Here is a 25,129-nt window from a genome sequence, read left to right as displayed (position 1 = left end):
AGGGGAAAAAGCAAAACTGTGCCAACTATTGTGCTGGGTGTTTGACGTGGTTTAACATTCCAACAACCCAGAAAGGCGTGGGGGTTATATCTTCATTTGACAAGTGAGAAAACAGAAGCCCAAAACTCAAAGTAACTTGCCTAACACCACTCACATCACAGGAAGTAGAACCAGAAGTCGACGCCAGAGTCCTTGGCCTTTCTGCCTCGGCCTCTGTGTGTGTCCCTCGGAATGGAGACTCTATTCCAATCCAAACAGGTTCCACTCACAGGCCTTGGCCAAAGGCCACTTGCCCGTGGGTCCAAGAATAACGTAAATACAATGAACCATTTTTTAAAAATGAGATTACATATGTCAAGCCCTTAGCTCAGTGCCCGGTGCTTCTTAAAGTACTCAGCAGACCTCCGGGTATTGTCAGGCCCCTGAGCCAAGTGTGTTCCAGGCTGCGGGAGGCTCCCTGACCGTCTGGTAACAAACACATTGCAAGTGACTACAATGGAAGGGAAAATAGTTTTGGACTTAAGAGCTTTGTAATCCAACTGGGATGTTGAAGAATTGACTGTTTAGAAAAAGAAACCAGAACTTATTAATAGTTTATAGACCATACAGAGTTGATACCATTTCTGGTCCTGCTCTTATTATCCATTATTGAATGTGTTGCCTCGGAGAAAATGATTTCACACCTTTTTGGACCTCAGTGTCCTCTTTGGAAAAGTGGAGACACTACCAATCTCAACGGATCTTATAGTTAGGAGCATATATATGGTCAATACTTCATAAACAGTGCACAGGGGCTGGAGAGAAAGGATGAAATAGAATTAGGTGAACTTCCTTCAAGACCTAACTTTGGAATTGAGCTCTGAATGAGGCGAAGGGTCTGAAACTAACAGGGAGAAAGTAATGTTCCAGGAATTTTTTTTTACTCCTCATGTTATAGAAAATCCAACTGAAATTGGTTTAAACACAAATGAAATGGATTGACTCGGAAAACTAAGACACTCAGAGGCAGGGCCAGGCGGGACGCCCGGGTGCTGGCGACCGTGGCGGTGGCCGCAGAGCTTTTCCTTGGTTACTGTGCCAGTTTCACCTACAGGCTGGCTCCCCCACACTTATTTAAAATGTGCAAGTGAATACTTGATCCATTTTACGTTTCCCTCTTTATTCAGGTATGGCTGACAAATAGAAATTGTTCATCTGTAGGTTGTATCTATGGGCTTCCCTAGTGGCTCAGAGTAAAGGGACCTGGTTTTGATCCCTGGGTTGGGAAGATCCCCTGGAGGAGGGCATGGCTACCCACTCCTCTCCTCTTGCCTGGAGAATCGCATGGACAGAAGAGCCTGGCGGGCTACAGTCCGCGGGGTGGCAGAGTCTGACACGACTGAGCGCTAAGCACATAGGCTGTACCCTCAGGCCGGCTTTGCTTGTGACAGTCGGGGGACCGGAGGCGCGGTCCACACGCCGCATCCATACCCTACCCCGCTTCTCTTCCTCAGCAAGCGCCCCAGGAGCCATTCTGATTGGACCAAGCTGGGTCACATGAACTCGAGACATGGGATTATGAGACTGGCTTAGCTTAGGTCACATGTTCCCTCCCCAGGGCCTTGGAGGAGGGACCGGTTCCTTGGAAGCACAAGACTGCCCAGGGGAGCTCTTGGGTGCTCCTGACATGTGGAATTTGGCAGGGAGGCGCCACGGTTCTGGGAAACTGCTTTTGGGTGGAGGAGGCTGTGGATGAGAGCGAGGCCGCAGACCTGTCGGGGGACAACAGTGTTCTCAGGGGCAGATGCGGGGACTGGAGCCTTTGCGGGGGAGGCGGCCCCGGGGGGTCTGCGGGGGGCCGTGCCAGCCCGAGGGGCCCGGCCCCCGTGAGCCGGGGCCTAACTGCGGCGCACGCCAGCGAGCCCAGGGAGTGGGCCCCTCCTTCTACGATAAAGGCGGACCCTTTGCTCATTAGCCACTGCTGACTCCTGAAAACGTTCGGCGTGGAGATTAGACAAGTAGGGGCCCCCGCGTGACTCCGGGTAGAGTCACTGCGCGCCACTGGCGGGCCGGGGCGGGAGGGGAGCGGAGGCCGGGCCTGCGTCTCTCCGCGGCTGCGGCGGCAGTGGAGCCTGGAGGGCACCTCGCTGGAATCTCCTCCCGCCCCGGAGAAGCCCGCTGTCCTGGGTCAGCAGTCCGCAGGGTGACGACCTTCCGCGCGGGGACGCCTGCTTCGGAGCAGGAGCCCGTTCTCGGCTACACGGGCCGTGCCCGCGGACACCGCGGGAGTCTGGAGACGGGCGGCTCGTGAACCGGGCTCCGCTGGCGACCCCAGGACCGAGAGCGGGAAACGGGGGCGGGGCTGAGCATCCCTGTCCCGAGGCCGGCGCGGTCCTCCTCGGTACACCCCGCCCTCCCGCGGCTCTCCAGTCAGCAGTTCCTCGGTGGGTCAAGCCAGGGCGAGCCTGAGAGCCGAGGGCAGAGCGAGCCGCTTGTCCCCGGGCCTTTTCACCCCACTCTACGGACGAGGACACTGACCTCTGGGAGGGTGCCCACGGATCTCACGTGGCTGGCAGGTGACTGAGTTGGAATCTGAACTCAGGTTCTGTCTGAATCCAGAGCCTGGAATGAACGCTCGGCTGTGAAGGGGCTTCTCAGGTGGCGCTAGTGGTGAAGAACTGGCCGGCCATAGACATAATAGACATGGGTTCGATTCCTGGGCGGGGGAGATCCCCTGGAGGAGGGCCCCGCAACCCACTCCGGTGTTCTCGCCTGGAGAATCCAATGGACAGAGGAGCCTGGCGGGCTACAGTCCATGGGGTCATAAAGAGCTGGACATGACTGAAGCGACTTAGACAAGGGGTGACCTTGAATTAGGGAAGACCTTCCGCGGAGCTCTGTGGCCTTGTGGGTCGCTCCCCAAAGAGGCTGTCAGGAGAGTGCCTGACCCCTGTTGTGGGAGTGAACACAGTCCTTTCCTGGCTCACCCGTGTGAACTGGCGGCACCTACCCGCCCCTCCCCATCCCCCAAGACCTGAACAAGCCCCAGAGGACTTCCTGGGTGGGCTACCTCCTCCCCAGGGATTTCACGTCTGCAGCGAGCAGAGAGCAAACTTCTTGGAGCCTCGGGACACATTACCCCCAAAACGACGCAGATGCCGACAGGCAAGCCTTTTATCTTTTAAAGGCCACCTCCAGCGTGGAAACCGGGAAGCGAAAAGTCCACTGAGCAATCTTAAGGTACCACAGCAACTGCGGGAGAAGGGGACTGCAGGGAGGTGACTCCCCGCTTTCCTGTATGTTCTGTTTTTAGCCCGTGTTTTTCAGATCGAGTAGGTGCCATGGTGACAGATTCCATAGAAATAGACGAGCACACCCCACAGCGTTCCCATGGAAACACCACCGAAGGCCTCGAAGGCCTCGCTGTGTTCCGTTGGCAGAGCGGGGCAGGCCCCTGAAGGACCGGCTCCAGCCGCCACCCTTGTGGCCGAGGGCAGACGCTGCCTTAGGGTGGTCCCCGGAGGCTTGCAGCATTCTCCTCGTGATTGTCTGGGCTCCGACTGCGCACTTCCCTCCAAAGGCGCCCAGGGGCCTCCCTCCGCGTCGACCCAGAGACTGCTAATGGAGCTCTGGCATTCATCTGGGCCAGCTGTGCGTGCTCAGTTGCTCAGTTGTGTCGGACTCTTCGCGAACCCATGGATTGTAGCCCACTAGGCTCCTCTGTTGATGGGATTCTCTGGGCAAGAATACTGGAGTGGGTTGCCATTTCCTGCTCCAGGAGATCTTCCCAACACAGGGATTGAACCCATGCGTCCTGCATTGACAGGCAGGTTCTTTACCAACTCTGCCACCTGGGAAGCACTCTGGTCCAATCAGTCAGTTCAGTCCAGTCCCTTAGTCGTGTGGGACTCTTTGTGACCCCATGGACTCAGCACACCAGGCTTCCCTGTCCATCACCAACTCCTGGAGCCAATCATGGCTTCTAAACCATACTCTGGGCCAATAGTGACCTCTAAACTAACACTGCCAAGGCTCCTGTGCCCACTGATGGGACGGGGAATAGTGCCTGGTTTCATGCAATGGTAATAGAGAGCTTTTACAACTGGGATCGAATCCCAGACATTTGGTGGCCGCAAATACTCAGAAAAGGAAATCTCAGAGGATCTCAACCAGAAAGCAGAGCGGGGAGGCAGTGTCGCAGGTCGTGCTTTCAGCCTGTGAACCCGCCCTCAGGCAGCACAGACACAGGCCGAGTCTCAGCTGTTCCTGGCTGCGCTGAAACGCCCTTTGAAACAACTGGTTGAGCCATCCCATAGCATCCATCTAACCACCTCGGCATAGCTGTCTGTGAAGTACTTGCCAATGTGCTTCTGTCGTGTCCAACTCTTTGCGACCCCGTGGACTGTAGCCCACCAGGTTCCTCTGTCCGTGGGATTCTGCAGGCGAGCATACTGGAGAAGGTTGCCATCCCCTTCTCCAGGGGATCCTCGCGACCCAAGGATCTAACCCCAGGCCCCTGTGGCTCCTGCACTGCAGGCCTTCTTCACCACTGAGCCGTGGGGGAGCCCATTGCTCATGCATCTACAGATGTGTGTAAATGATCCTGTTGGAACCCAGCTTGTTTTTGTTTGGATTTAGATCAATTACTCATCTTATGAAATATAACCCATATGTACACATGTCCTTTAAACCAAACTGTCTTATATTAGACCTGGCATAAGAGGATTAAGTTTAAGAAAAAAAGGATTAAGTTTAAAGGACATATGTTATATTTGTCCCATCGTGTTTACTTTTGCAGTAGGGCTCTGTTATATGTTTGTCTCCTTGCATTTACACTGTCAGATGGCATACCTCCTTCAGGGCAGCATGAGTATAATTCTGGACTAAAGTATACTTCTGAGACAAGTCATTCTATGTAATGACCAATTCAAGTTAATTTTACTCTCAATTAAAGAAACACACACATACTCTTAACAAAGGAATTAAAAAAAAAACCTGATAGTCATACCACTATCAACTCACGAATTACTGCCTAGGTAGTTACAGATTATGAAAATCAAAGCACTGGGGGACTTCCTGGTGGTCCTGCGATTGAGACTCTGCTCGTAAAGCTGGGAGCACAGGTTCGATCCCTGGTCAGGGAACTAAGATCCCACATGCTGTGCGGGGTAGCCAAACAAAACAAGGAGAAAATCATAGCATTGGAAGGCTCTAAAGCAGTGTCTGTCCTGGCATATCTGGGGCTTGACATGAAGAGGCTGAGCCCCAGTGAATCGAAGAGCTTGGCTGTTTAGCTCAGCATATCTTCCATGGGTGCGGGCAGTGTCAGGTCATTATCACTCAGTCAGTCCTTTCCCAAGCAGGGGACATGCATGGAGCCCTCTGCTCCTAAAGCTAGCGACTGGTGACCTTGAAGTAGGCTTGTAGTCATGCCATTGGTGGAGCTGTGTGGTGGGGTGCAGCCAGACATTAAAGTACCTTCCTGGGTTATCCCTAGGACTCCTCCGTGAAACCATGTGACTCCACACTCGCTGTTCGTAGTATCGTGTGTGTAAACTGCCTGTGGGTCCCCTGTGTCCTATTTCTTGGCTACAGGAATTTGGTGTGACCGAGCACTGCAGAAGCTCTGAACTAAATAAGCAAACATGCGTGCTCTAGTTTTTCAGGCCAAGCAAACTCTGAAACAGACGGGCTTGCCTTTCCTGCCCACAGCACCGTCACACCTTGGAGTTCTGCCACTGGGTTGGATTGCTTTATTTGGCTTAGTAACTACCAGCAGATTTGCTTTGAAGAACAAGGCTCTCAAATCTTCTAAAACTCTCTAAGAATGGACATTCACAGTCAGGTTTGGCAGAAAGAGTTTTCCCAAATTTTCACAGTCATAAAGTTAATGTTTGGCCATGTGAAACAAACACAGAAACCTTCCTTTCCAAGATAAGATTCTTTCTATGGTGTTGGAACAGGAAGCCTGAGTTAGAGACTATTTCATATTTAATTCAAGACACGCATAAATGCTGCTGTCACTTTTCCCACCAACAGTTTGAAACTAAACATTTAAAGTGAATGTAACTTAACAATTGGTTTCCTTTTTTAATTTAAAATTTTTATTGTGGGAAAATACATGTATAACACGAAACACACCATCTTAACCAGTTTTAAGTGTGCAGTTCAGTGACATTGAGCACACACACACACACACACACACACACACACGTTGTACAACCATCCCCACCATCCTCTTCCAGATCTTTTTCTTCATCCCTGTCTTAAAATCCATCCCCATTAAGCACTAAGTCCCCATTCCCCCATACCCCTATGTCTATGTTACCAACTAGAGTTCTTGGCCTTCCTCAGACAATAGAAATTGACCATGGGGAAAAAGTGGAAACAATAGCAGATTTTATATTCTAGGGCTGCAGAATCACTGCCGATGGTGACTGAAGTCATGAAATTAAAAGACGCTTGCTTCTTGGAAGAAAAGCTACGATAAATCTAGACAGCATGTTAAAAAGCAGAGATACCACTTCGCCAACAAAGGTCTGTATAGTCAAAGCTATGGTTTTTCTAGTAGTCACATATGGATGTGAGAGTTGGACTATAAAGAAAGCTGAGTGCAGAAGAATTGATGCTTTTGAACTGTGGTGTTGGAGAAGACTCTTGAGAGTCCCTTGAACTGCAAGGAGATCTAGCCAGTCCATCCTAAAGGAAATCAGACATGAGTGTTCATTGGAAGGACTGATGCTGAAGCTGAAACTTCAATACTTTGGCCACCGGATGCAAAGAACTGACTGATTTGAAAAGACCCTGATGCTGGGAAAGATTGAAGGTGGGAGGAGAAGGGGACAACAGAGGATGAGATGGTTGGATGGTGTCACTGACTCGATGGACATGAGTTTGAGTAAACTCCAGGAGCTGGTGATGGACAGGGAGGCCTGGCGTGCTGTAGTCCATGGGGTCGCAAAGAGTTGGACACGACTGAGCAACTGAACTGAAACCATGGTGGAGGTAATGAGGATAATGGTGACCTCCTTCCAAAGGTCCCATTCTGACCTGTGCACATTGCTATGTTTATTTATTTTTGGCCGTGTCGTGTCTTCATTGTGGCGTGTGGCCTTTCTCTAGTTGCGGAGAGCAGGGGTCCTCTCTGGCTGCAGTGCACCGGCTTCTCTGCAGTGGCTTCTCTGGTTGGAGAGCACAGGCTGCAGGCACATGGGCTTCAGTAACTGTGACTTGCTGGCTGCAGCGTGCATGGGTTTCAGCAGTGGTGTGCAGGGGCTTAGTTGCTCCATAACATGTGGAATCTTCCCAGACGGGGAATCAAACCTGTGTCCCCAGGATTGGCAGGCAGATTCTTAGCTACTGAGCCACAAGGGAAGTCCCACATTTTAATGGAAAACGGTATTTAGAATCCAAGATCTGGACAGTAGATGTGCTCATTCCTACTGAGATGTTGCTGCTCCCAGGCAAAGCTAAGGAATATACGTTAGCCTGTGTACACCCATATATGCAGAGATACTCCTTACCCTCTGATACCACATGCCAGGCTACCATTCCTCAGCCTTCTGAGGAACCCGCCCCTTACCCTGGTCAGCTGGTGACACCACAGGCCGGGCCACCCTCCCTGAATGAGTCCTCCTTGTCCCTGGGGCTGTGGGTCTCCTTGTGGGTCTCCTTGGCCTCCTGCCTTCCATCCCCACCGTGAACGCCCACCTTTCTGCTCCACCTGATGCCTTTGGCACTGAATCGTTTAGGAGGAAGAAGTAAAAGGGACCACCGCAGACTTTGGTTCAAAGTGTTGATACTTGTTGTACTCGTATCTGACCTATTAGACAATACTAATCATAACTGCCAGCATTTCCCCAATCTTTTGTCTCTATTGTAATGAAAAATTTTTATGAAATATTTATACAGCTAGGATGCCTTCTTCCTTATGACAACATCTATTTTGCAAATTTGCAGTTGTATTTAAGCAACTCTCTTGGCAAACACTGAGGAACTCCCACCTCAAGAATTAATGAGTGAAGACAAGGTCTGTAAACCTATTTATTCCATGCTTTCATTATCAAGTTATAGGACTCTAGGGAAGTGATCCAGGGGAGAGCTACCAAAACCAGAAATGGAGTTTTGTAATACTGTGAACTGCCTTTGCTGTGAGTAACAAGATCTTCCTCACTAGCCTGTGCACATCAAGGAAATGAGCTGTGTCTTCTACGCTGTATGTACCCCTCAAGGTCGGGTCCTAAATATAATCTGTATACGTATGTATGTGATGCTCCCTGAGCTTGTAGGCTGACAGAGCTGTGACAGCATCGTCATGGTAGTGGTTACAAAATCTGATGGATGCTTACTGGACTGTATCCTCCCTGTTTTCTTTCTGGCTGTGCTGGGACTCTGTTATGGCAAGCAGGCCTCTAGTTTCAGCGACAGCCTCCTCCAGCTGGGGTGCACAGGCTCTAGAGCGCAGGCTCAGTAACTGCAGCATTTGGGCTTATTTGCCCCGCAGCTTGTGGGATCTTAGTTCCCTGACCAGGGATCAAACCGCGTCCCCTGCAATGGAAGCCGGATTCTTAAGGTTTTATGCTCCTTGGACTCCGTGGCCACAGATCGCTCCTTGAAGTCCTGCGTGTCTGGCTGCTGAGCTGCGTGGCTCGTCTCCTGCCTCCCTGGCTGTGTCATCGTGGTGGCCCTCGAACGTCCTGTGCGCTCTGCCGGCCCCCCTCCCCGACAGCGAGCCCGTGCTGGGTGCGTCCATGTGCCAGGCCCTGCTCTTGGTGCTGGAGATACAGCAGGGAGAGAAGGAGACCCAGAGGCCCGTCCTGGCAGAACTGAAGGGACACGGAGCCTCTCCCTTTTGTGGGCGATCCCTTGCCTCCTCTTCACAGGAGTAACCTCCGTGGAGAGCGGGCTGGCCGGCAGGCACACGACGGGTTAAGCAGCCTCTCCCCTGCAAGCTCCTCTTCTGGGAGGGAGACTTTCTAGATGCTCCTCTCTCTGACCTGGCGGCCTCTCTCGTCGCCTGCTTCCAACTTTGCCCGCCCTGCGGGCCATCTGCTGCCTGCAGTCAGTGCTGGCTTCATAAAGGGCAAGTCTTACCGAGTTGCTGAAAGCCTTTGTGGGTTCCCGTTGCTCTGGGGGTGAACCTGGATCCCTTCCTGAGCCGGCCTCTGCCTGCCCTCCCTGCTCCCAGCTCCCCCCCGCCTTGCATCACACACTCCTTTCCCTCCGCGGGCCTGCCTGCCTTTGCTCAGCTGTGCCCTGGCCTGGAGCACCCTTCCCAGCTTCTGCTTCTCCGACTCTGCCTTTAGGCTCAGCGTTTTTCCTCCTCCACCTGCAGTCCTATGGCCCAGGAGTGCTCAGCACGTGGGGTGATAGTTACCTGTTTATTTTTCTGTCTCTCCCTGGGAGACAGACACAATGGTAACTAAGTGTTTAATGTCTACCTCCAGGGATGGTAAACCCTCTGCGTGTGGGCTGGGGCTGTCTCATTCCCGCTGTATCTGTAGCATGCTGGGCTGGGCGGGGAGTAATAAACACACAGGACGCTGGCATGGTGAGCCCAGCCAGGAATTGTTCTAAGAACCTCACAAGTGTCAGCTAATTTCATCCTCACCACAACTCAATGAGGAACAAACTGTTATTAGTCCCTGTTTACAGATGAGAAAATAGGCACAGAGGGTTAACGATGCCCTTTTAAGTGTAGAGGTAGGCTTAGCATCCAGACGGTCGGTCAGCCCTGAAACTGTGCTCTGGGCCACAATGCCTGTTGCTTGGACCCTGGGCTCCCGGCAGGCACTCAGCTAGTGTTAGCTGATGATATGCACACTCCCAGGCATACATGCCTCCCACATAGGAGTAAGATCTCTTCTACTCACCTCTGTGTACTCAGCATACCCCACATGGTTGGGACTAAATCAGTATTTCCTGAATGAATGAAAAAAAAAAAAATGACTCAAATCCTCAGAAGTACAAGGAATAACTTATTTTATCATAATGACCTCATTCTACCTTCCTAACATATGTTTAAATTTAAATTTCATTTTCTATTACATAATACGTGTTGTGCTAGTCAAGGTTGCAGAGCCCTTATTCCATCAGGACCACCTCATGGGCGGCATTCACAAAAAGCAGTGTGACAGCCACTGTTCCTGTTCAGGCCCCCATGCACCCGATTTCCCTCTCTGCAGCCACCGCTGATACCAAACGTCTCCATCCTTCCAGAGCTGGTCTCCGCGCATTTGAACTGACCAATTGTATGGGTGTTATTCAACATGGAATTCTTCATCTTGCCTTGTTCATTTTACACCTTTGGGAGATTGTTTCATTGTGTATAGATAGAGTAGGCTCATTCTTTTAATTGTTACATGTTACCTATGGATGGTATGGATGGATGGTATGGATTTAACACAGTTTAGCTATTCCTCTGTTTAACCAGTCTTCCGTGTATTTAATCATCCTCTCTTAAGTTGTTTTTAAATTGTTTATATTATAAATAGTGCTGCTACATGCCGTTATTATGCCCTCCACTTTTTAAACATATCTGAAGTTTATATTTGCAGAATTGGATTGCTTGGGTAAAGCAGAGGAACGACTTTCTAACAGTAGAATTTCAGTCATCTGTGACAGGCATGGATGAGACATATTTGTGTTGGGGCTTTGAGTATGTCAGATTCTGCTAGGAACTGATTGTCCACCCCTCGCCCCCATATATTCCATGCTGGGGAATGATATTTGTGGATTTGATGGTTCGTTATTCATTAAAGGGAAAAGAGAGCTCTCACAGAAAGTCACAGGAGGGTGGCTAACTGGTTGGGGCCCATCCTACCTCACTTCTAGAGTAAGACCTTGCTAGGCAACAGAGCACCTAGAGCAGTGAGTTAGAGCACCTAACTCAGCAGTGAGTTAACCGGAGGTCCTGAGAAGCCTGAGTTCAGGGATCAGTCCACAAAGAAACATGTTTGAACTCTGACCCCAGAGTCACTTTGTGGGGAAGAGGGAGAAGGTCATTGCTGTTTCTGAGACTCTGAGGATGTGACTCCTATTAACACCACGGGATAGATGATGGACAGGAAGATGAATGGATGGATGGGAGGTGGGATGGACCCGTGATGCGTAGATATAGATAAGCAGATATCGATCAGGTAGGCATGAACTTAGACTTGCTTTTGAATTTGTGCACTGCCGCTTCCTATTTATGGGACTTTAGATAACTTCTTTGATCGCTCAGAGCCCCCGTCTCCTTGTTTATAATGGGATTGTCTTCTCTGTGAAGCAGCACCAGTGGTCATAAACCAATGAGGGTAAGTGGCCTGGCACAGAGCCTGGCCCACGGTGGTCTCCTCTGTGTGAGTGTAGCTGCCATCATTGATTCCATGACTGGATGGTCCCTGGATGGTATATTGAGGGCATCTCTTTGGCAGCAGTCGATAGGCATGTACTGCACACTCTGTTTGGCCCCTGCCTCTGAAGGAATGAACCTGCAGGGTGTGGTTCTTGGCCTTCTCTCCCTCCCAGCGTGCTTGGCCCGTGGCATTCGAGTGCTCGGCACGCTCCCAGCATGCATTGTACAGGGCAGGATTTCTAACTGCACTCATCTGTATCCAGGCTAGGAAAGTAACGTTATTATAGGAATTACCCAGATCCACTGAAATCTATATTAAAACCATAAATAAATAAAGGAAAGGCAGGGACCCTCAGATTTGGGTCTCCTGGCTACAATTTATTTGCAAAACAATATTGAGCTTGCACCTGCCGCCTATAGAGCAGTGATGGGGTGAAGGCTAACAGACACTTGTGGGGTGTCTCATTCCCTTGGGTTTGGGTAAACTCCATTCACCCTCCAGATGTGAACTGAGGTCAGTTATCACAGGTGTCTGGCCATTGTTCCCACATGATTCCAAATGGCTCTCTCTTGTAAGAGGTCACTTTGCTGACTGGCTGAGGTGCTAACCGCCCCCCCCAACTCAGGGACCTCAGGGAACCACAGACATGAGGGCCTTAGCTGGTGCATTGGCTGTTTGGCTAAGGGGCCAGGCCGCCCAGGCCTGCCAGGCCCAGGCGGGCTCTCTCAGTCCAGCAGGCAGACACAGGCTTAACCTGCCTAAGCAGCTGTGTTAAGCCCGTGTCTTCAACCAGGGTGTGGAGACCAACCTCGCCTGAGCCTCCCCACGCCCTGACTCAGCCCACAGGCCCGACTCTTGTCTCCTCTGTGCCCTCACAGCCTGTTGTTCCTGCAGCTGTTAAAGCGCCCACTGTAAGCTTAAATACGTCTCTGCATCACGTTGCTGACAGAGGTCCATCTAGTCAAAGCTAGGGTTTTTCAGTAGTGGATGCGAGAGGCGGACCATAAAGAAGGCTGAGCGCTGAGAAGAACTGATGCTTTTGAACTGGCTGGAGACTCTTGAGAGTCCCTTGGACTGTGAGGAGATCAAACCAATCAATTCTAAAGGAAATCAACCCTGAATATTCTTTGGAAGGACTGGTGCTGAAGCTGAAGCTCCAATATTTTGGCCACCTGATGCAAAGAGCCAACTCTGAAAAGACCCTGATGCTGGGAAAGATTGAGGGCGGGAGGAGAAGGGGACGACAGAGGATGAGATGGTTTGATGGCATCACTGACTTGATGGACATGAGTTTGCATAAACTCTGGGAGTTGGTGATGAACAGGGAGGCCTGGTGTGCTGCGGTCCAGGGGGTCACAAAGAGTTGGATACGACCATGTGACTGAACAGCAGCAACACCTTCCAAGGCAGTATTTTTTATGTTTTGTTTGTTAGAGATTTTATAAAATCTTGAATTCATGAAAATGGCAATGGGGTGTACATGATCTTCTATCTGGGAGGTTAGAGTTGAAAACAACATATTGGTGATATGGAATTCCATTGGGTTCTACTCTGTAGATAAAAAGAACTGTGGGAAATCAAGCTTATACAGAACCTTCACTATGGACACTGCTCTTGAATTCTACTTTCATCCGTTCTGCAGTCAGTCATTCAACAAACACCTATCAACTCTCACTTTTGTGCCAGACGCTATGCTAGGCATACGGTATTAATTATATGAGGAAGACATGGGCTGTGCCTTGGAGGCCAACACAGTGTGGCTATCTAGCCCTAAATTTTGCTGACACATTGACACCTCTTTCCAGAGTATAAGAAGTCAATTTATAGAATTACTTTTGGAGCATAATTTTCTGGAGCTTTGAGACTATCTATGTTTAAATTTACAGTATGTATTCATTCACCAAAAATCTGTGTAAGACACTGTGTCGACAGCAGTGGTGAGAAGGGGATATAGAGAAGAAAACATGAAGTCTCTACTTTCTAGGACCCAGATCTAAATAACGGAAGTCATATGTAGACAGAAAATCCAGTCTGTTGATTCCTCTGTGATTGCACGTGGCACTGACTCATCTCTCCCCTTTCTCATGAGTACTCTTGGTCTGTGCTGTGTGCTCGGTCTGTGGTAAGCACCTCAGGCCGGTGGAAGAGTTCTAAAGTGTGATCGTGCCCTCTAGGCACTCAGGGGTCTCCCTGGGAGAGAAAAGCAGGATTCAGAGGCAAGTAGAACATCCAGCCAATTGCACCTGCAGACCGAGACCAGAGGCTCACAGAACGCTTCGGTGGAAGGCAGCCTGGAACCAGGCAGCATGAGCCTGTTGATGCTTCGTGGGGGCAGGAGACCCTGAACCCGTTCTGAGGACCGGAAAGGCCTTCCAGAGAGAGGCAGGGAGGACATTCCGGGCCAGGGCAAGGGCACGAGCAAAGCTCTTGAAGTGTCAGGAATTTCTCTTTAGAAACTGAGACATGAGGGGATGGTGTCGGGGGGAAACATGCTGCAAACAGCAGTCATCCCAGAGCAGCGCCAGGAGCAGCCCTGGGCGGGTTGGGCGGTGGTCCTGATGCTGACTCTGCCCCTTCCGGGGAGCAGTGGGCTCTCATCTGTTCCTCTGTCTGTGCTCTTTGGGTAAAAGGACCCAGAGGACTTATTTCATTCCTCTCTGCAAAGAAAAGGCTGTCATGACCTTAGATGGAGCCGGAGAGGGCAGACCATAGAGTACCCCTGCCTCACCCCAGCCCCCTCCAAAAGGGCACCGCGGAGACCTCTGTTCTACGTCCTGTTACTGACGGGCATGACGCAGGGACTCCATGACTCGCAGTCGAGGTGAACAAAACCAAAACACCAAGCCTTCAGAAATGCTCTTAGTTAAAAAGGGAACAGAGAAGCTTTGTGCGCATTTATTTACCTCGTGATTTATGGTAGCCATCCAGTCTGCTCTGGAAACAGGCTTCAGAGGTAAGAGGGGGGTGGCGAGGGGCTGGGAGGCCTCCGGGCTGGCTGAATTCCCTTCCACTCACTCTAGATTATTTTTGGAACGGCTGGGCTTGCTTGAGCCATGCAGCCAGCTTCCTTGGGCTTTCGGCAGCAGGGGGTGTCCTTGTCCTCCTTTGGAAAGTCTGTAGCATTGGCAGGCACTGCAGGCTTTGAAGTAATGAGTTCCAGGCAATCAGAGTGGGAGCCAGTCCCAAACTCTCCCTGCAGAGGACTGCATCTGCTTCACGACTCCATCCCCGAGAAAGAAGGTGCCCGAGGTGGTGGTGGACCCGTGGGGGTGGCGGGGCAGGGAGCGTGCCCACAGCCCAGCGGTGACCTGAGAGGGACTCAGGAGTCACCTGTCTGAAGCTTGACCCCTCCACACACCAGCTGTGTGACCCTGGGAAAGTCCCTCCCTCTCTCTGAGCCTCACTCGCTTCTTGTATAAAGTACAGATGATTCCACACATAAATTTCTTAGCACAGAGAGTCTGGCATATAATAAGCATTCAGAAAATATTAACTGATGAATTCTTTCTACTGCAAAAAGAAATGTCCACGTGTTGATAGAGCAAGTCTGGCATTCAGGAGATTTGTCACCAAGATTATTTCTCCAAGAGTACAACTCTGTTTTACTTTGGGATGATCTTCTTTTTAAAGGAAATAGCCTTTTTTGGGAAACATAACTTTTCTTGTTTGTTTTTCCTCAAGTTACAGATTGATACCTGTTTATTGCATAATTTTTAGCATATTAAGGAAAGCATAAAAAAGAAAATTAAAATCACCCACAATCTTGTCAGTGGAGATAACCATGATGAATATGAAGATGTGTTTCCTTCTAGTTCTTTCTCTTACTGTCTTTAAAAAGGAGAATATGCTGAGACTACTATTTTCTTACTAGTAATGTTCCTTTAATGATACATCCCAAACTTCTTTTAATATCATTAAATATTTCTTCTGTACCTTGAAAATGTGTTAGTCGCTCAGTTGTGTCCGACTCTGTGCGACCCTATGGGCCGTAGCCTGCCAGGCTCCTCTGTCCATGGAATTCTCCAGGCAAGAATACTGGAGTGGATAGCCATTCTCTTCTCCAGGGGATCTTCCCAACCCAGGTCTCCTGCATTGCAGGTGGGTTCTTTACCATCTGAGCCACCAGGGAAGCTTCTTCTGTACCATAATCTTATTTTATTTTATTGGCCATGCCATGTGGCATGTGGGATCTTAGTTCCTTGAGTGGGGATTGAACCTGCACCCCCTTCACTGGAACCACTGGACCCCCAGGGAAATCCCTATACAATAATTTTTAAATGTCCTCAAAAGATTTGCTGAATGAATGTAACTCCAACCCCTACTTTCTGAACCCCCGTGTGTTGGGTAATTTGCAGGACTCATGGAGTTCTCTGTGAGGTAGATATGATTACTGCCATCTAATCCATGGCAAGACCAAGCCCAGAGTCATTGCACCGGTCAGAGGCAGAACTGGGATTCAAACCCAGCTTGTTAGCCTCCAGAACCAAAGGATCTCCCATTCCAGAGAGGGGCTGGTTGTCCCCAGAGGAGAATGTGGCATGCACGTGGTAGACTGTCTCTTTGGAGGGAGTAAAGGCTTCTATGAGCCTGCTCAGTTAAGAACCTGCCCAGACAAAAAATGTGAACCATCTCTTTCCCAGAAAGGATACCCAAATGGGCAATAAAACATACAAAAAGGCACTCATTTGCATTACTCATCAGGGCAATGCAAATTAACGTCACCGTTTGATGCCAATGGAAAGGCTGGAATGAAAAAGGCAGGCAACACCAAGTGTTGAAGAGGATACGGAGCAACCAGGAACTCACATGCCCCTGGCGGGAATGTCGGTTGGTAAAACCTAGACAGGCAGGGGCCTGGGGCCCTGCACTGGAGTGCTTGTGCCCAGACAAACGTCCCCTCAAACAACAAGCAAAGAAACTACGTGGGACTAAAAACAACTGCGTGCATGCACAGCTGGGGTAAATTCTGGGCAAAACATCGAAAAAAGACCAAAAACCCAACTGCTACTTCTCAAGAGCTGGGAGCAAAAATTGTGTGTTGGGAGCAAAAGCAGGGCACTTCACATGCCCCCTGCACTAAACATCATAAAGAGGTGGGCAAAACACTGGACACACCCACACCCTCACCCCATGCGAGGCACCAGCTCACCTGGCCTCAGGGAGCAAGCAACGGGACCTGTTACTTGTCTTCGCTCCCTCCTGCAACCACAGGAACCCCAATAAAGCGTCGCCTGAATGTTTTGGCCTGGCCTTATCAATTTCTGTTGACTGGGGAAGGCCAAGAACCCTGGTCAGTATCACAACCACTTTGGAAGACACTGCTTAGCAGTATCTACTAAAGCTGAGCAAGTTATTTTCTACAATTGGAGGTATGTGCCAAACAGCACCAGGATGTGTGTGCCCGAAACACACACACTAAAGTGTTCTCCATGGCACCATTTGTAAAAACCCTATGCCGCAAAGAATTCTGACATCTGTCAGCAATAGTTTGGGATAAAAGCAGTGTGGTAATGAGTGTATCTAAAGGAAATCAACTCTGAAAATTCACTGGAAGGACTGATGCTGAAGTTGAAGCTCCAACACTCTGGCCATCTGATGCGAACAGCTGACTCATTTGAAAAGACCCTGATTCTGGGAATGATTGAAGGCAACAAGAGAAGGGGACGACAGAGGATGAGAAGGTTGGAGGGCATCACCGACTCGATGGACATGAGTTTGAGTAAACTCCGGGAGATAGTGAAGGACAGGGAAGCCTGGTCTGCTGCGGTCCATTGGGTCACAAAGAGTCAGACACGACTGAGCGACTGAACAAGGAGTGTACCACACACCAGCGAGAATGAACCCACTACTGGTGAAGAAAGAAACATAGCCTTAAAAGACACATACTGTGTGATTCACAGGATCAACACGTATGAAGAACAGGCAGATGTAACCTGTGGTTTTAGAAGTCAGGGTAGTGGTTACTCTCATGGGGGGTGTGAAGGTGGATGACTGCAAGGGGCATGGCGGGGGAGGTTCTGGGATGCTGGTAACACTCTGTGTCTTGACCAGGACGCTGGTTCCACGGGCTTCTTCATCTCATGAAAGTTCATTAAGCTGTACACGTAGGTGCATTTTTCTGTGTGTGTTATGCTTCAATTAAATGTTGAATTATAAAGGCTCTACAAGAAGGAATAGACTGCATTCTTCCCTTTTCTCAGCAAACCCAAGGACCCAGCCAGCCAGTGTGGTGCTTCTACCCAGGCCCCTTGCTCCGGGCTTTGACAAGTTCTGCTGGGCCTCCCAGGTGGCGCTAGTGGTAAAGAACCCGCCTGCTGCTGCAGAAGATACAAGAGACACGGGGTTAGATCCTTGGGTTGGGAGGATTCCCCAGAGGACAGCGTGGCAACCCACTCCAGTATTCTTGCCTGGAGAATCCCATGGACAGAGGAGCCTAGAGGGCTACAGTCCATGGGGTCACAGAGAGTCAGACGGGACTTAGCACACATGCCAGGCCAACAGTGGCCCTCTGCCGCTGCTGGGCTGAAGCAAGCCAGACAAGCGGACATTGTCCACCCTGGTCACTGTTCCAGACACCAGGTAAATCATGTCCGATTCTTTGCAACCCCATGGACTGGAGCCTGCCAGGCTCCTCTGTCCATGGCATTCTCCAGGCGAGAATACTGGAATGGGTTGCCATGCCCTCCTCCAGGGGATGTTCCAAATCTGGGGATTAAACCCGTGTCTCTTCTGTCTCCTGCACTGGCAAGCGAGTTCTTTACTATTAGCACCACCTGGGAAGCCCGTGGTATGTATATATGTGCATATACACAATGGAATATTACTCAGCATAAACATGAAATACTGCCATTTGCAGCAACACGGATGGACCTAGGGAACATTATAGTGAAGTCAGTCAGACAGAGACAAATGCTATGTGATGCCATTTACACATGGAATCTAAAAAGTAATACAAATGAATCTACACACAAAACAGACAGACTCAGAGACACAGAAAGCAAATTTATGGTTAACAAAGGGACAGGGAAGGAGAAACAAATTAGAAGCATGGGATTAATAGATACAAACTTCTATACATCAAAGAGATAAGCAACAAGGATTTACTGTGTAACACAGGGAATTACATTCAATATCTTATAATAATCTGTAACAATATAATCTGAAAAATATAACTGAATCACATTGCTGTATACCTTAAACTAATGCAATGTTGTGAATCAACAGATTACTCACTTCATAATAAAATTTTCAAGTGAATATTTTCTCGATCAACAATTATAGTAATGATATAATTGTGATCATATGGGTATCTGAGAGATTTGTATTACTATTATTAATAATGGAGAAATTCATCAATAAATGGTAATGAAAGAAGAAAAAAAAGTTGGGGAAACGTTCCAATATGAAATAGTCAAACAAAGGGTCAGAGACATGATATAGCCTGAAAAACAGGATATCGTTAGAGCTAGGGAATAGGATACAGGGAAAAAATAAGGCTGGAGAGGCTGATAGATGCTGGGTGCAGTCTTACTAAAACTACAGCCCTTTAGATTTGAGTTTACCAATATTTTGACTCTAAGAACGTCTTTTATGATGTCAGAAACTGTACAGATAGTTTATACTCATGTGATAGTAATTGTATGTTTAGTGTTCACTGATTAAAAAAATATATAATGGAAAAGGTTATAAACCACTAGTAATTTTAAATAAGTTTTTATTTTATTCATAACCATAGCACCTCAGACTTTTTTAAAAAAAGTGGTGAGATTATGCAGAAATTATTTATTCAATATATAGACAAAGGTTGGGGAACAAATAGATTCATTCCTGCCCCACCACAAACTGAAAACCACTGCTACAGTAATGGCAACAGTAGCAGCAACATTATTTTCATTAATTTCTATTGGGTTATAGTCGCTTTACAAGACGGTGTTAGTTCCCACTGTACAGCAAGTTAATTAGCTGCACACACACATATGTCCCCTCTTTTGACTTCCCTGCATTTGAGTCACCACAGAGCAGCCAGGAGAGTCCACTGCGCTCTACCGTACGTTCTCACTAGTTATCTGTCTTATACCCACTGCCAACAGTGTACGTCAACCCCAACCTCCTGACTGCTCCCACCCCGCCTTTCCCTTGTGATAGCCATACGTTTGTTCTCTACATCTGTGTCTCTACTTCTGCTTTGCAAACAAGCTCATCTGCACCATTTTCCTAGACCCCTCACATGCGTGTTAATATACAGTGCTTGTGTTTCTCCTACTTCATTCTGTCTCCAGGTCCATCCACGTCTCTACAAACATTATGGAGTGCTTCACGAGTTTGCATGCCATGCTTGCACGGGCCAGGCTAATCTCTGCATTGTTCCAATTTTAGTATGTGTGTTGCCAAAGTGAGCACAGTAGTAGCTACATTTATTGAATGTTTGCTAAGTGCCTGTTCTAAGCACTGCTGTATTAACTCATTTAATTCACACAATGACCGTATGAGATAAACATTATGAGGACCCTATTTATAAAAGTTTGTTTCTGCTTCCTTACACTTTTTCTTCTCTTTTCCTTTACTAAAAGACTCAGAACTGCTAACCTAATCTGTCGGATCATAGACTTTCAAGGGACTTGTCATCTGTGCTGTTACTGTGTACTGTTACTTAGATCCCAAACTTGGATTGGTAGTCAGGAAGTGCCGAGCCTCGCTGGGAGTCAGAAGCTAGATGGAGCTCTAGCTCCAAGAGAATCTCTCAGGTTAACGCTTAGGAAGTACAGCGGGCTTCTTCCTTTGGTAACGGTAGCTCTTAGTGGACCAGAGGAAGCTCTCCAGTGGCTTTTCTCCCAACTCCTTAGATATTCCTTCTGTGGAATCTGTGGGAGTGAACTGGAAGGAATGGCCCAAGTAACTCGAGGACAAAATCACTTTTTTCCTCACGCCAGCCCCTCACCATCTCTTTTGCTATCGCTTATACTGGCGTAGTGACGCTCAGAGGGGACATCGTGGCTGCTGCTCATCCCTTTACGACTCACCACCTCTCCTGAGGTCAGGACTGCACTGGGCAATGTGCACAGACACACGTAAGACGGATGCCTCCCCTAGAAGTCCCGGCTTGGGACCAGAAAGCTACGCTGCTTCACCCCGGGTGGCATCAGAGAAAAGGATGAATCAAACAAAGGTCTTTGTGGTAAGGAACTAGAAATTAATCTGGGATGCCATCAGGTCTACCCCGGTGCATCTCCACCTCGCCTTGGTGGCAGAACTGGGAGGGATGAGTACAGCACCTGCGTCCGTAAGGGGCAGACCAAGTCCGACCAGGCAAGGAAAGCTTCGGTGGAGTCTGTCTACACCCCCATCTAGAGCAGGGCGGGACGCCTACAGTGCACAGAAGCCATGCCTGTGGGTGCCACTTTGTTCTCTCTTACAGATGCGAGCTAACAGTTCTAGAACCACTCCTTTAAAATGTATTTAAAAAAAAACGGGGACAAGTTTGATCCCCAGAATTGAAAAACACATGCCTGATCTTCTTCTGTGATACTGAATGGCCACAGTATCCTTTGGAAGATGGGGGACACTGGCCGGTTCAAGGGTCTTAATTATGATACTGTTTTACAACTAGACCAGTTCTGTAGAAAACAAGAGAAATGGGCAGAAGTGCCCTATGTGGTGCTCTGTGAGACATGCCAGACTTGTGTCCTAAGGGTGCAGACTTGGGTGTAAAAACTTCAGCTGCCTCCTGTCCTTTTACTTTGCCCCTGTATCTGGGGCTCCCATCTGAACAGGCTGAAAATCAGGGCACCCTTTTAGGAGGGGCTGCCTCAGTCTCGGCAGAATTTCAAACAGTCCCAGTTGTGGTCGAGATTATCTAGAGGATCCAAAAAGTACATAGAAGCCTTTACAGGATTAACTTTATGAGCTTATTTGGAGAAATGTAATGACTCCTGACTCAAGAGCTCTAGTTTTAGGGAAGCTCCTACTTTTGAAGCTGAATGGCTTGACCGTGAGACAAGGGAAAAGAGAGAACATGAAATACCTTCCTTCCTTCTGGGAACCAAGCGGTTCCCGTAACAAAGCCACTTTGTCAGATGTATTCTTTTGTAACCCCCATGGACTGTAGCCTTCCAGGCTCCTCTGTCCATGGAATTCTCCAGGCAAGAATATTGGACTGGGTTGCCATTTTCTTCTTCAGGGCATCTGCCTGGCCCAGGGATTCAACCTACATCTCCTGCACTGCACAAGGATTTCTATCATGGAGCCACCTGGAAACCCCTCAATACAGCACTTATACACTGTCTTGATGACATCTGGTTTGGGCTCTTTACCCAGATAATCACAACAGTGTGACCACTCACCCAAAGCCAGACATCCTGGAATGTGAAGTCAAGTGGGCCTTAGAAAGCATCACTACAAACAAAGCTAGTGGAGATGATGGAATTCCAGTTGAGCTATTTCAAATCCTAAAAGATGATGCTGTGAAAGTGCTGCACTCAGTATGCCAGCAAATTTGGAAAACTCAGCAGTGGCCACAGGACTGGAAAAGGTTGGTTTTCATTCCCATCCCTGAGAAAGGCAATGTCAAAAAATGTTCAAACTACTGCACAATTGCACTCATCTCACACGCTAGTAAAGTAATGCTCAAAATTCTCCAAGCCAGGCTTCAGCAATACATGAACCGTGAACTTCCAGATGTTCAAGCTGGTTTTAGAAAAGGCAGAAGAAGCAGAGATCAAATTGCCAACATCCACTGGATCATCGAAAAAGCAAGAAGTTCCAGAAAAACATCTATTTCTGCTTTATTGACTATGCCAAAGCCTTTGACTGTGTGGATCACAATAAATTGTGGAAAATTCTGAAAGAGATGGGGATACGAGACCACCTGACCTGCCTCTTTGAGAAACCTATATGCAGGTCAGGAAGCAATAGTTAGAACTGGACAGGGAACAACAGACTGGTTCCAAATAGGAAAAGGAGTATGTCAAGGCTGTATATTGTCACCCTGCTTATTTAACTTATATGCAGAGTACATCATGAGAAATGCTGGGCTGGATGACGCACAGCTGGAATCAAGATTGCCGGGAGAAATATCAAAAACCTCAGATATGCAGATGACACCACCCTTCTGGCAGAAAGTGAAGAGGAACTAAAAAGCCTCTTGATGAAAGTGAAAGAGGAGAGTGAAAAAGTTGGCTTAAAGCTCAACATTCAGAAAACTAAGATCATGGCATCTGTTCCCATCACTTCATGGGAAATAGATGGGGAAACAGTGGAAACAGTGGCTGACTTAATTTTTTTGGGCTCCAAAATCACTGCAGATGGTGATTGCAGCCATGAAATTAAAAGATGCTTACTACTTGGAAAAAAATTTAGGACCAAACTAGATAGCATATTAAAAAGCAGAGACATTACTTTGCCAACAAAGGTCCGTCTAGTCAAGGCTATGGTTTTTCCAGTGGTCATGTATGGATATGAGAGTTGGACTGTGAAGAAAGCTGAGCACCAAAGAATTGATGCTTTTGAACTGTGTTGGGAGTTGGAGAAGACTCTTGAGAGTCCCTTGGACTGCAAGGAGATCCAACCAGTCCATCCTAAAGCAGATCAGTCCTGGGTGTTCACTGGAAGGACTGATGCTGAAGCTGAAACTTCAATACTTTGGCCACCTCATGCGAAGAGTTGACTCATTGGAAAAGACCCTGATGCTGGGAGGGATTGGGGGCAGGAGGAGAAGGGGACAACAGAGGATGAGATGGCTGGATGGCATTACCAACTCGATGGACATGAGTTTGAGTAAACTCCGGGAGTTAGTGATGGACAGGGAGGCCTGGCGTGCTGCGATTCATGGGGTCGCAAAGAGTCAGACACGACTGAGCAACTGAACTGAACTGAACTGAACTAAATAGGGAGAAGAGCTTGAAGAGGTAACCATCAAAGCAGATTAAAAAAAAGTTTTTTTCCCTGGGGGAAGGGTGGAAAGAGGATTGGTTTTCCAGCTTCAGCCCTGCCACTTACTAGATGTATGACTCTGGGCAAGTTACTTCCATATCTAGCAAAGAGTTAAGCACCTGATGAAAAAATGTATGTGAATGTGAAAGTAATAACATACTTTTACATGCCAGAATCTCATATAAAAATGAAAAGTTTCTATAAAGAGTAACATGTTAAGCAGCTAACATCACTTTACAGATTAATTTTCAATTGGTAGGCTAAGCAAAGCAAGGCCAATATGAAATCGAGGAAAGGATAGGTGAATCCATTATAATCAAAGATTTCCCATTTTTGTCTTGCTTTTTTTTTTTTTTTGCCAAAGTCTGGTTGTCCTTCGAGGTTGTCCTTTCTTGGATCTTACGAAACCAGGGCAAATGACTCAAGCTTGATGTGAAGTAAATATTAATAATTTTGGTGTTTTTATTTTTTGTATCTGTGGGAGAGAAATCATCACTCTTAAAGGTTTTGATAATATTTCCAGGCTACTCTAGGACTATTAGGCAGGTAACTTTATTTTTTAAATGGGTAAGAAGCACAGAATAATTATTCTATGACAAGTCTTCCTGCCTCAGAATCGTATCACTCTGATCTCAATGAAAATACCAAAGTTTTTGCATTTGGAGGGTTTTATGTGCATGTATGATCTTGAACCTGAGGTCTGAAAAAAATAAATCAGCACCACATTCTCCTTAAACAGGATAGAGTCAATAACTTTTAAAACTTTCATGCAAGGGCAAAGTAAATATGCAGAAAAAACAAAAAGAAGTAGGGGATTTTTCTGCATCACTTTAATTAAAGCTGAACATATAGCAACAGTTAGCCTGGAAGCCTATTATAACGCAAAGAGCAATGATGTTAGACACCAATGACCCGAATTCAAGCCTAATTCTGGCTCAAGATATGGGACTTTGAGAAAGTTTCTGGGCCATCTCTGTGTTTTCGATTCCTCATCCCTAAAACTGTGCTGCTGAGAGGATAACAAGGAAAACGGTTTCCCTTGTGACTCAAATGGTACACCACCTGTCTGCCAAAGCAGGGGACACTGGTTCAATCCCTGGGTCAGGAAGGTTCCCTGAAGGAGATGGCAACCCACTCCTAATATTCTTGCCTGGAAAATTCCATGGACAGAAGAGCCTGGAGGGCTACAGTCCATGGGGTCCCAAAGAATGGGACACGAATTGGCGACTAAACAACAAAGCATGCAGAAGCAATTTGTAAAAGAGCTATTATTTCTCTCCTAGAATGTGCTTGCCATCAGTAACAGACTGTGTTATTATTCATTGCGGGCAGCTTCTGGACTTTCTACTTGGAAGCCTAGCTCGAGGCAAATGTAGCAGAGAGTTTAGGAACAGTTTCTAAAAGCTCACCCTTTCTGAAGCTCTTTCCCTCAGTGTGAAAGCAGTAACCTTGGAAACCAGGCTGGCACCACCCCTTTCAGTTAGCTCTAGTTCTTGCTTATCTCCGTAATATTTGGGACACTGCTATTTCACGGTCGTTTTCTTTTGGTGGTTGTTTTCTCTTCACAATGACGGCACAAGCGAGAAAATCTACTGAAGGAAGTACAAGATCCTTCTTGTCTCCCCTTCTGCCCGCAGCTCACCTAAGTTTTCCCTACATAGCGGTCGCAGCCTCAGACGTCCTCAAAACCGAAACCTCAGAGGGCCTAGACCGTGGGTCAAGGGTACTGACCAGGTAAAAGCCGAAGGGATTCCGGTTCAGGTACAAGGGCTCGTCCAGACAGCCAAAACGACCACACACGTCCACCCAGAGAGAACCCTCGCGAGACAACAGAGCGAGCAGCGAGAGATGTCCAGTTTCTCGCGAGAAGAGGAGGAGTCGAC

General features: G+C 48.1%; 1 long non-coding RNA gene and 1 other non-coding gene across 2 annotated transcripts; both read right to left on the bottom strand.

Annotated features, from left to right (window-relative positions):
- Positions 1–6,096: 6,096 nt before the first annotated feature.
- On the bottom strand, positions 6,097–25,115 carry LOC133065925 (uncharacterized). The gene is made up of 3 exons (XR_009695039.1): positions 24,978–25,115; positions 9,852–9,900; positions 6,097–7,302 (listed from the first exon to the last, which is right to left on the bottom strand). It is a non-coding gene; the product is annotated as an uncharacterized LOC133065925 (long non-coding RNA).
- On the bottom strand, positions 19,617–19,718 carry LOC133067527 (U6 spliceosomal RNA). The gene has a single exon (XR_009695315.1). It is a non-coding gene; the product is annotated as a U6 spliceosomal RNA (small nuclear RNA).
- Positions 25,116–25,129: the final 14 nt, after the last annotated feature.

The sequence above is a fragment of the Dama dama genome, chromosome 12, assembly GCF_033118175.1.
Source record: "Dama dama isolate Ldn47 chromosome 12, ASM3311817v1, whole genome shotgun sequence".
NCBI classification, from domain to species: Eukaryota; Metazoa; Chordata; class Mammalia; order Artiodactyla; family Cervidae; genus Dama; species Dama dama.
The sequence above is the reverse complement of the archived record's forward strand: the minus strand, read 5'-3'. Positions and strand labels throughout refer to the sequence as shown.